Raw genomic sequence first — 11,572 nt, forward strand, 5'->3', positions numbered from 1 at the left:
GATTTAAAATGAACACCTCTGATTGTCACCGGTAGGGGGCATCTGCAGCACTTAATGGCTGCCGTTTTGCAGCCATTTTATGTGCGAAGTGTAAAATTGTGGCTTATAATCTCCGTTAGAATCATTGGCAGTCCAGAAACATTATTGGCAGATGCAAGCAACATGTTCGGTACCAAATACTAACGACGCAATCGCAAGAAAATTCGGGAACTGTGTACAGTCACAGTGAGTAATGTCATACAATCATGAAAGTTTCGGCAAAAAGGGCATTCATTTACATAGTTTATCTTGTTTATTGCGGGATGGGAGCAGCAGGGTGCGAAATCCCGGGGGGACACGGGTAAATTCCCCCCACCAACGACCTTGTCCTGAAATCCCCCCCCCACCAAACTTTTCGGGGAGAAGAGTTCTTGTTCTAACAACACACACACTGTAAAAAAAAATACACTTCTTGTACACTTTTGGTACACTTTCTTGCATATAATATGCACAAGATGTGTACTGAAGGTGTTGCAAAAGTGTACTTAAAGTGTTCTAGATGTGTGCGACCCGAAATGACGAAATTTTGTACACTTGTTGCACACTTTGGGGACACATTCAAAGTTGTGTGCACTTCTTCAACGCTTTCTGTACACTTTTGTTTAAAGTAAGTCTTGTACACTTCTTGTACACTTTGTAGCACATGATTTCATTTTGTGTTGTTGGTCATATCGATTGTCATTTTATACTTTTTTGACAAATTAATATCTTATGAACATAAATCAATTTCATTATATAAAGCAGTAACACATATAAAATGTCACATCACAATTGGTGCCACCCATGCATGTACGTACAAGCCACTAATATTTTATTATTGGTACATTGTTTGTACACTGTAAAAATAATACCCGTTTTGTCATTTTTGGTGAACTCTCTTCGATAAAAATGTTAGGGAACGTTAAGTGTAGCAGAGATGTACGACCCGATTATTAAATTATTATTTTAAGCACAGGATTTTAAGAGTAAGATTTGACCTATTGCCCTTCAGCCATAGAAAGTTAAAATTTCCGTGTTATTAGCGTTGTTATCAATGCTCTATTATTGGGAAGAAAGGCTTCGGTACACTTCACATCTGTTTGTTCTTGTGTTCATCGTAAGAACTATTGAAAATATTGCGGCATGTTTATAAATTTTAAAATATACCAGGAAAAGAGCGCTGGTTATTATCATTACCTTACAAACAATAAAATTGACATTGAATTGAATATACTTTGGAGTTGTTAACAAGTATAGACTACCGTACGTTCATTAGATAGAAACTGGATTCGCCTCGCTTCTTTTTATAGGTATACCGTATTGGCCCGAATATAAGCCGCACATTTTAACCAAATTTCAATTGTCATTTGTTCCGAATAGTTATTTGTCTTTTTATTCTTTTTAACGATGCACAGATATGAAAGACCACAACGAGCTACGACGAAAGTGGTCCCGAGATCGAATCCCGGACTGGAGATGGGTGCGTGTCTCTTCATCAATTTCATCACTCATCCTCATCGTCGCGATTAGCCAAAAGTGGAAGTGATACGAAGCTAAATAACAAAAATAAAATCAAAACAGGAAATTTTTCCCAGAGTCCCAACTTATGGTTATTTTGGTTCTAAGTTTATTCTTACTCTTCCACCTGCTCGCTACTGAAAAATTCTGGACAAACCCCCCCTCATGACTCACCACCGTAACGGTACATCTTGAGAGGCGTGAGGGGTTGAAGACAACTTTCGCAATCGCCGGAAGCATTTCGCTTGGTTGGCGTCTTCTCGCGACACGTGTTTCAGTAGTGCTTCATTTCGCATTGTGTACTGTGTATTGTAGTTCTGTGCAGATTCAGGAGAGAACGAACTACCACCACAGATTTTCGGAGTAAGAAAAGTAAGTATTTATGCATGTTTTCTACAATTTCATTTTATATGTTTCTTTGTTCGCTGAAATTCTGATTTAACTGCCTAATTATAAACGCGCGAATAAAGGAAAGAACCTGGTCAGACCCAACGATTACACCAAAATGGGAGATTAGCTTCAGGGCCCATTATTTACCATACCATAATACAGTGGCGTACGCAAGGGGGGTTACCGGGTTTAACCCCCGCCCCCCTTGAGCTTTTGAAATGTTATGGAAATTGTTGTAGAAAAAAATTAAAAATGGCTAATTTATCCCAGTCAAAGATCTGCGACAGTAATAATAATAATAATAATAATTTGAATTATTATTCCCATGCAGCATGAAGAAAAACACAACATTCCAAACACAATCTAAGCGGACGCAAAGTTCAATTTTGCAATTATTTTTTTTTTGCAAAAAGTCGCGCAGTGACGTGCGAGAATTGTGAAAATTCCTTGCTTCGTCGCAGTGTGCCGAGTCTGCCGACCTTATTGCAAACATTCTTCCCGGTACTGATTTCACATCCCCTTGTGAACTCCTCAAGTGATGCTGAGTCTACATCCACATCATTAAATAATGTTGAAGAAGTGCTTTGTGAATCACCTAGAAGTGATAAATGTGTTGGAATGTCTATAAACTTACGTTTCAACGAAAACATAGACTCAATGGTAAATAGCAGCTGCGTTAGTAGTAATTATTAGTAGTAATTTAACTAATTAATTAATTATAAGAATTATTAATTAATTTATTATTATTATTATTATTAAAGTATAATAAAACAATGGTAATGTGAATTTGTAGAAAGTTTTCGAAAGAACACCCCCCTTGATGAAATCCTGCGTACGCTACTGTCATAATAGTTTCACATTAAGCTGCGTTGTTATCTAAATAGTTGCAAGAACTAAGTTATGTGTTAGGTGAGAGTTCAATGCTTCCTTGCTTTTGTTCTCTGCCTATTTCATTTATTTTTGTCATTGCGGACAATTCCAGTGCCGTGAAGCAAATATACAGGCATATAAAATTTGAAAATGGCAGAAAGCACACTTTTTCTCTCTCGCGGTGACTTGACCCCTCATTCTCTTTTTGGAATAAAAAAAACTGCCTTCTCATTCCTCTCTCCCTTTTGTTTGTAACGTTTTTGTCAATTTCTTTTCCGTTAAAGCTTCCCATCTTCATTTCTCATTTTAGTATCTCTTCCTTCCTGTTTATTTCCTCTGTTTTCGAGCATACATTTCCCTATGTTTACCCTCACATTTTCGGCCTGTTTCTTCTTTATTCTCTCTCTCTCTCTGTTATTATTCCTCTTCCTTGCCTGCCTCTTTTCGCTTGCTTTGCTTCTATATTTCTCTCTCTCTCTCTGTCATCTATTTCTTTCTCCATTTTTATATTTCTTTCTCTGTCTTTTTCTATTTCTGTTTGTTCTTTTCTACTTGTTCCTCTTTCTCTCTCTCTTTACTATCTCCACAGAGATATATATCATTCTCTCCAATTCTTGCTTCTCTATTTCGCTCGTTTTTCTATTGCTTTATCTCTCTTGTGTTTCTCTATTTCTCTCTCGCCCGCCTGTCTCTGACTCGGCCTCTTTCCTCTCTTGTCCTCGGTCTCCCTCCCGATGGCTGATTACGTCATTGGCTTGTAATCAAAGGATCTCGGGTTCGATACCTGCTGCAGACACATTGCGCAGTGATTGGGATCACGCTTTAAACTATAGGTCCGTTCCGACCAACCTATTTGTACATAAAGTGTAGTTAAAACCAACAATTCTCTTCTCCTCCTCTCTCTCTTCACCGTGTGTGTGTGCCCGACTCGCTCCTTTATCTTTATCTGCCTCTTTTCTCTTTCCTTCATTTTCTGTCTGACTCTTTAATTCTATTCCTTTCTCACATTCTCTGCCGCTTCTTCCATCTCCCTTTCTTTTATTTCTTTTAAAACACTTTTTCTTATGTGGAGATGTTGGAAATATTTACATCATGTTCGCATGTCATCATAAGAAAGAAGTGCTTTAAAGGAGAGAAAAAATAGATGAAAGAAGCGGCAGAGAATATGAGAAAGGAAGAGAATTGAAGAACCGGACAGAGAGTGAAGGAAAGAGAAGAGATACATAGACATACACCGAAGAGGAGGGGGGAGCGGAATACAAGAACCGAGGGAGAGGGTAAAGGGAAAAAATACGAGTACATGGGAGAGAGAGAGAAATAGGGAAGCGAGAGAGGGGGAAAGAAATATGGAAACGAACGAGAGGCATTTACACATTCTGGATGTTATTTTTTTTTCTTTTAGAAAAGAGGAGTAGGCGTAATAAAAATCTAGAATATCTTAACCTTATATATGTGAAAGATAAGAAATATTATATTAAAAAATCCATGAATGCTAGAGACAATGGTTCTATCAGTGGCGTGCGCACTTTCTTTTGTGGTCCGTCCTCATTTTGCCATCTTTTCGTACGTCTGGCGTTCTTCTTTTTTTTTTTTAAGTGCAGGCGAAAGGGGGTTATAACCCCCACCAATAACTCTCCTTGGGCGCGCCACATTAGCACGCAATATTAATTGGATATTTTCCATATCCAGTGTAGTTTCAAGAACTAGACAATGGATAATATCGAATTAACATTCCATACTAACATCACTTTAAACAATAAAAAATATATATATCACTCATCTTAGTAATAAGAATGAAATGATCATCCTAGGACTTTATAAAAATAATATTTTTAAATTCTACTTGTCTGTTGTTCATTATTCTTAACTGTGCCATTAAATTGATATACTCAACTAGTATTTTGTTTTGATATCACTAGTTCTCATGCAAAAGTTTCTTTTATTATTATTCTTAAGGCACCTATTGTTCCTGTCATGAAGACAAGAGAGAAATATTCAGAAGCTATTGTCGTGCAGAGAATTGTGAGGCATATGATTCGACTGAAGAAGGATTATTCTGTGCTTATTGTGGATATCTACCCACCAAGGATGCAAAAGGTAAGTGTGTGTTACATATTGTTATCTGAAACATGAATATTTGCATTTCCAAATCAATCAGTGATTAGAAATCTCACTTTCCGTAGACAATTTACCATGATAAAAGTATTCCTCGTGTTTGAAATTTGGACTTGCGAATTAACAAATATAAATAGAAGAAGTCAAAGTTGAATTAATTTAAACTGTCTTCAGAATATATTTCCTTCGCTTCAACATTAGGTACATTTAAGGCTCAGATTTATTAAACTGCTTGACGCAACATCAATGTGGCATATCAAAAGGGGGTTGGTGCGGGTCACAACTTATAACCACCTCTTTTGCTCAGTATTCCTTAAAAAATGTTGAAAAAAAAACATCAAAGGCAGAAAAAATGGCAAATTGAGGGCTCATTAATAAAAATAAGCATATGTACCCCTCCTCCTTTCGAAAATCCTGATAACTCGTAACATCACTCACAATCTGAATAGCTTCTTATTGGATGACATAATGATCAGATCTTAACCCCCTCATACCTTTGATACCAGCTTTATAAATGAGACTTAGGTTAATTCAATATGCTTAACTGTTAAGGTTTGTAGTCTGTCTGTCTGTCTCTCTCTCTTTCAGGAGTGGAATTCTCTTGTGGAAAATTATTTTTATACTCATAGATGTTATAGATAAGGATATCATGTCAATTTTGCTGTTTAATTTTGCTTTTATACTGCTTAATGTGCAATAACTATATCTTGTCTCTTTTATTTTATTTTATCTATTTGTGCATATTACCTCTTTTTATGCTTCCTTTCAAAAGTGTCTGTAGTAATGCCTATTATCCTAATGACATGTGGAATATGCATTTTTAAGTCATAAAGTAATTTTGGTTCTAAATTTTTCCTACCACCTTTAAATACAAACTGTCATCCACAGATGGAAAATCCAGAATACACCACTCTAAATATTTTTTTGTGCAAGTGATAAATTATTTTAAGTAACTTAACTATACAAAAATAATGGCCAACACGAGAAACAGTCATGTATATTCTCTTTCACTTTCTTAATTGCTTGAGATATGGAATGGTATTTTTTTCTGTTAACATACAAACTTTTATGCACATCAAAGACTTGGAAATTTAATTATTACAATGACATTTAGTCATGGAAAGTGGTAGAGGAGCAGAGAGAACTCTTTCTCCTCTTATTTGTTTTTCTTTTTGTTTCATCCTTTCTTTTCTCTTTTCTTTCCACTTGCTTTCTCTATTCAGCCTCTCTCTTTGTCAGATCGAAATAGACTCCTTCCCTCACTCATGTCTTTTATTCCCTCTTCTCCTTTATCTCTCTCTCGCTCTCTGTGTCTCTCACTGGATTTATCATTTTTCTTCTCTCCAACACACACACATATGTATGAGAGTGTGTGTCTCATTTAGAGAGAGAGAAATATGTGTGTGTGTGTGTGTCATCTTCCCTTTCTCTCTCACTGCATTTCTTCCATTTTTCTTCTCTCCTAGAGGGAGACAGACAGAGAAATATGTGTGTGAGACAGTCATCCTTTCTCTGAAGGAACAGAAAAAGGAAAGAGAGAAGGAAGAAAAGAGTGAGAGAGAAGAGGAGAGTGATAGAGTGAGCCCTCAGTCTGCCTTTCTCTCTCCCTCTCAAATTTTCTATCCTTTTGTGAGGGAAAGAGAGGTGGTGGGATGGGAAGGAGAAAAGAGTGAGAGGGGGAGGGAAGAGAAGAAAAGAGAGATAAGTTATGAAGATTGATTGATTTAGTTTATTTTACTTCGCGTTTTGTGCCTCTTGGCTAATTTGCGAAGATGGGGATGAGTGATGAAATGATGAAATTGATGAATGGACATTCACAAACAACCAAGCCCGACCGGGATTCGAACCTGGGACCCTTGGCGTCGCAGCGCGATGTGCTAACCACTCGGCCACAGGGTCGGGCATAAGTTATGAAGAGTTTCCAATTGTAATTCATATACAAATTACATAATTTAAAACCATGCATTCTCTTCATCTGTTTTAGTCTCACATAAGTTCCTAATTATTATATTTTCAAAGCTCCAAGTAATGTTCCTCTGTGATAAAGTGTTGACTGTTTTACATTCATATTATATGATATAAACAGGAAAAATTAGTCTTGTATTTTTTAAATCAATTTTTTATGTATAGGATAAACGTTTATGAACAGAAAAGTAATATAAATGAACTAAATTGAGTATGCTATATCTTTATTCACTTTGTTTTGGCTTATAAGTATATTTCAGAATCTGTCTCCTCTATAGTTTTACAAAGAATATTATTGCTATTATATTTACACCACCTGGGTATGGTAATATTTTCCCAGTGCTAATTTAAATAAACCTTGAATGTTCTCTGTTTCATACCAGTAAATATGGTATTTGTTTTGTTTTACAGTAACTTCACATCAATATTTTCTTGGCCCTGTGCAAAGACATGCAACATAAAGGAGAAAGTGCTCTTGTGATGAGTTTCGGGTTCAAGTCTGGCCTGTATAGGAGTATTTTTGTGTACCCGTCTTCATGCATCAAAGGTAAGCGCATACAAACTTTAATTGCTGTAGTTGAGGGGAGGAACAGTGAAAGTAATATACTAAAGGTTTAGAAGTTGACAAGTTGGATTCTAAATATTTTGTAGTCATTAGTAAAATAGAAGAGCTGAATTCTTGGTTACTGTTGTTGTCTTTAATATGAGTAGTTCTTGGTTTGAACTCTTTGGAGTTCCAAAGTTCTGTATTAACCCAACATCATAACAGTTGGGGAGCTACATGCAATAAATAAAATACTGTGAGCTTGAACACCAGTAACAGTGCTGATGGTACACAATGCGTTAAGCACATATTATCCAATGAAAAGCTGTCTGTCTGGCAGGCCTTGACCCCTCAAAGGGATGTGGAGTCATGGAATTTAGTGTAGGTAAAAGGGAAGCAAATTGGTACAGGGATCTGCTTGAATGTCAAAGCATTGTGTTCTTGGGTCATGGCAGATATTAAATAAGTCAAATTTAATGTCAGTGTACAACAGCCATTTGAGGGCATTGTTCTACCATGTATTTTTTTTTCTTTTTTTGTGGGTTGATGCATAGTTAAGTCTCATTGCGAGAGAGAGATTGTTTTAATTGGATAATACTTGATCAGGAATAAATGTGATGTTTTGTAATTAAATTCAAGAAAAAAATATGATATTTATGCATGCTTCATTTATTTTCAGGAATTATCACCGTTTGGTAACAAAAGATTTTGAGAAAGAAGCACCCTATCTGGCACTATTAGTGGAAGGAATGTTGTCCCGGTAGCTGCAGATGCTAGAAAGTGCAGTGTGCCACTTTACGAACATTTATCTATGCACTTGTTGACATATACTATAGTTTTGAATTAGACTACCCCAAAAGTTGTGCTACATGTATGGTATTAGTCCAGTATATGTATACTATTAGGCCATAAAGACAGACTGTCACCTCAAGTCATCTATCTTATGTGAGAAGTTCAAGGATTGAAAGCAGACTATGCATTAAGTACCAGTGTATCTGTGACAAACAATAAATGTTCTGTCTCAGGATCTTCTGTATCATTTGTTACTATGAATTGCACCTAAGTTTCTCTTATTGTTCATTAGCAACAATGGTGTGGTGATTGAAAATGGTATTCATAGTGTTTCTGTGTTTTATATTCATTTTAGGTTACAGGTTGTTGATTTTTTTCTGTTTAATGACAATGCTTCTTTACTCCTGCATCATTTATTTTTTGTTCATAATTGAATTTTTTTCCTATTTGGTTTATTCTTGTGATTGTTAATCTGCATGTATACACGATAAGGCATAAACATGTAGATTAAATGAGAAGAAAAATTTATTTACTTTCTTTTTTCAGCTATGATCTCTCATTTTGTGCAAAAGTTATTTTCAATATCTCCTGAAAGTGTCATTTCAGTTTCAATATTCAATTCAAAATTTGCACATATAACCAACCATGAACTCACAAGGCCATGCCACTTTGAAGCAGAAAGGTGTGTTTATATATGCACAAATGTGAACAAGCTCAATTTTTTAATTAAATGTAGCTTAGCACCCCCATTACCCTGCACTAGAGAAATTTACACTAAGCTCCCTCCGCCTAAAATATTACAGTACTGATAAATTATTTCGTTGTGTACTAAGAAGTGTTTTCAGCATGTTCTAAATGTGGGAAGTGTACTATAAATGATAAAATAATTTCTAGAATGCACTTAACACACTTGCAGAATATATAATATTGACAATATTCCTTTCCATCACTTTTTCAGCATATACAACACTTCTGAAGCACATTAAATGTGAAGTGCTTCAAGAGAGTGTTTGAAAAGTGAAATTTTTTTACAGTGGAGAAATGTATTGGAACTTTTCCCTTGCAGGTATGCAAGAAAAGAAAAAAATTGATGCATTTCAATGTGTCACTCTACACACTAAAGATGCATCAAATTTTTTGACTCCAACGACACGTTTAGGTGCATCAACCGAAATATCCACTTTAATGTGTCATTTGACACATTTATTTCGATGCATTTAGGTGCATCTTTCAGTTTGATGCATTTTTAATGTGTCATTGGAGTCAAAAAAATTACGCACTTTTGTGTGTCAATTGACACACTTTGAGTTCTGTGTGAAAGTTGTTGCTTTTTCCTCCTTCAATTGTCAAGTTCAATGTGACTCAACTGTATTTTTATTCTAGAAACTAAGTATGAGTACTGAATTGCGATATATCTCATGTGTGCAAGAAGTGCTTTCAATGTGTTCTGAAAGTGTCGCTCAAGTATTTTCACAAGTGTTCCAAATGTGTAAAGTGTACCAGAAGTGATCAAAAGTAGTTTCTGCAGCACACTTCTTACACACTTTTGGGACACATTTACATTGGAAGCACTTCTTGCACACTTCCTGTACACTTCTTTTGCTGCACTTTTTGTACACTTCCTGTACACTTTTGAAGCACTTCCTGTACACTATTGAAGCACTTCCTGTACACTTCTTGTGCACATTTAATGTGTACAAGAAGTGATCAAAAGTAGTTTCTAGGAAGTGTTCCAAAAATGTGCAGAAAGTGTATTTTTTTTTACAGTGCATAAAGAATTAGTTTAGCCGTCAAATATACTTTACTGGAATAATATCGAAAACATACACAAAGAAAAGAACAACAAAGAGCCTCATCTCTAAGGACACTGAACCCAGCAACCTCAAGAACATAGAAATTATACCCTGTTCCACCCATCTCTGGAGCAGGCGAAGGAAAACAAGTCTCTGCGTAAGTAGTGACGCCAGACGGTTCCACCAATGAGCACGTGAGATGGAAGGAAGGGTATTGCGCGGAAAGGAGGAAAGCGACTGCAGTGACCAGCCTTCGCAGCTGCATGTGCTACTTCGCTCTGCCCACCCGATTTCCTTCCCTTCTCTGACGCTATGCGCGGCCTTACTCCAGAGTTAGCTGGAATAGGGTATAGTCCAGTCCGACTTGTAATTTCTTCTACATTCCTTATCGCCGATAAATATATTAATAAAACACGTAATAGCATTTAGATGTGAATTTTATGTAAGAAACTATTTTTAATGTCTTAATTTTTGCCCCTCCCTCCCTAGTCATGCAAATCATTATTCACAGCATTAGTAGTATATTAAAAATCTTCAATTTGCAATACAATTTTGAATGAATATTCGATAGATTATATATTGTATATTTTATCATTTATTGAATAATATACACATATTTAATGACATTATATATATAAATATATATATATATATATATATATATATATATAGTGTGTGTGTGTGTGTGTGTACGTGTCTCTCTGTCTGCTCCTTCCCCCACCAATCTGCAGTAATTTCGCACCCTGAGGAACAGGGACGGCGATACAGGGGGGCTAGGGGCGCTGAAGTCCCCCACCGCCAAAACTGATCTCTGAGCCAATCATGAGTCGACAAACTTGCTACTAAATTGACATGATACTCTGCTGCCCGTGGATATACTCAGTGACTCTGAGATTGTCTTTGGTTGGAGATTCAAACGGTGAGGAAGAATATGTATATATACAGCTAGATGTGTATAATTTAGCCACTATAATTCGAATCACAATTGTTAGGAATAGGTCTAACAGGCACGAGTAATGAATTTTTATAAGTAGGAAGACGTTTAACATCTAAAGAATCGTCAAGTTTCATTTCTGTTTGTTAGTTTTGAGTACCAAAATATGAGTATTAGCAATGTTCGAAAATTTCTCGGCGATTTTGTTCAGTCCCAAACGTTGGGATCATAAAAATGTCCCTTCTCAATTCCATCCCAACCAAAACTTTCCGATCCGCGCACCCGTAGTTACAGCAGCACACATGATTCCGTGTCTCTGGTAAAAAATTTCTCTCGTTATTTTCTTGGATACCGTAGTTAATTGATGTAACTTACAGCCTGTAAATGACAGAAAACAATATTATTTGTAATAAAATATCGCTACAATTTAACCACTCGAACTGCATTAACTTTTTCCAGATATCTCAGGGGAGCAAGTGCCTCCCCTAGCTCCCCCTCTGCGGCCGCCCTTGCCGAGTATATATGTTGCAAAATCATGCATTAGGACGATCAGAATTGAACATCTATTAGTGGAAGATATAGACATAAGGGGAGCGATCAAGAAACAGAAGTCTCAAGCAGCGACGATACCAA

General features: G+C 36.3%; 1 long non-coding RNA gene across 1 annotated transcript; it reads left to right on the forward strand.

Moving 5' to 3' along the window:
• Nucleotides 1-1,793: 1,793 nt before the first annotated feature.
• On the forward strand, nucleotides 1,794-8,795 carry LOC145981107 (uncharacterized). The gene is made up of 4 exons (XR_014440934.1): nucleotides 1,794-1,908; nucleotides 4,753-4,893; nucleotides 7,288-7,423; nucleotides 8,100-8,795. It is a non-coding gene; the product is annotated as an uncharacterized LOC145981107 (long non-coding RNA).
• The last annotated feature ends 2,777 nt before the right edge of the window (nucleotides 8,796-11,572 follow it).

The sequence above is a fragment of the Lepisma saccharinum genome, chromosome 2 (assembly GCF_977018435.1).
Source record: "Lepisma saccharinum chromosome 2, izLepSacc3.1, whole genome shotgun sequence".
Taxonomy (NCBI): Eukaryota; Metazoa; Arthropoda; class Insecta; order Zygentoma; family Lepismatidae; genus Lepisma; species Lepisma saccharinum.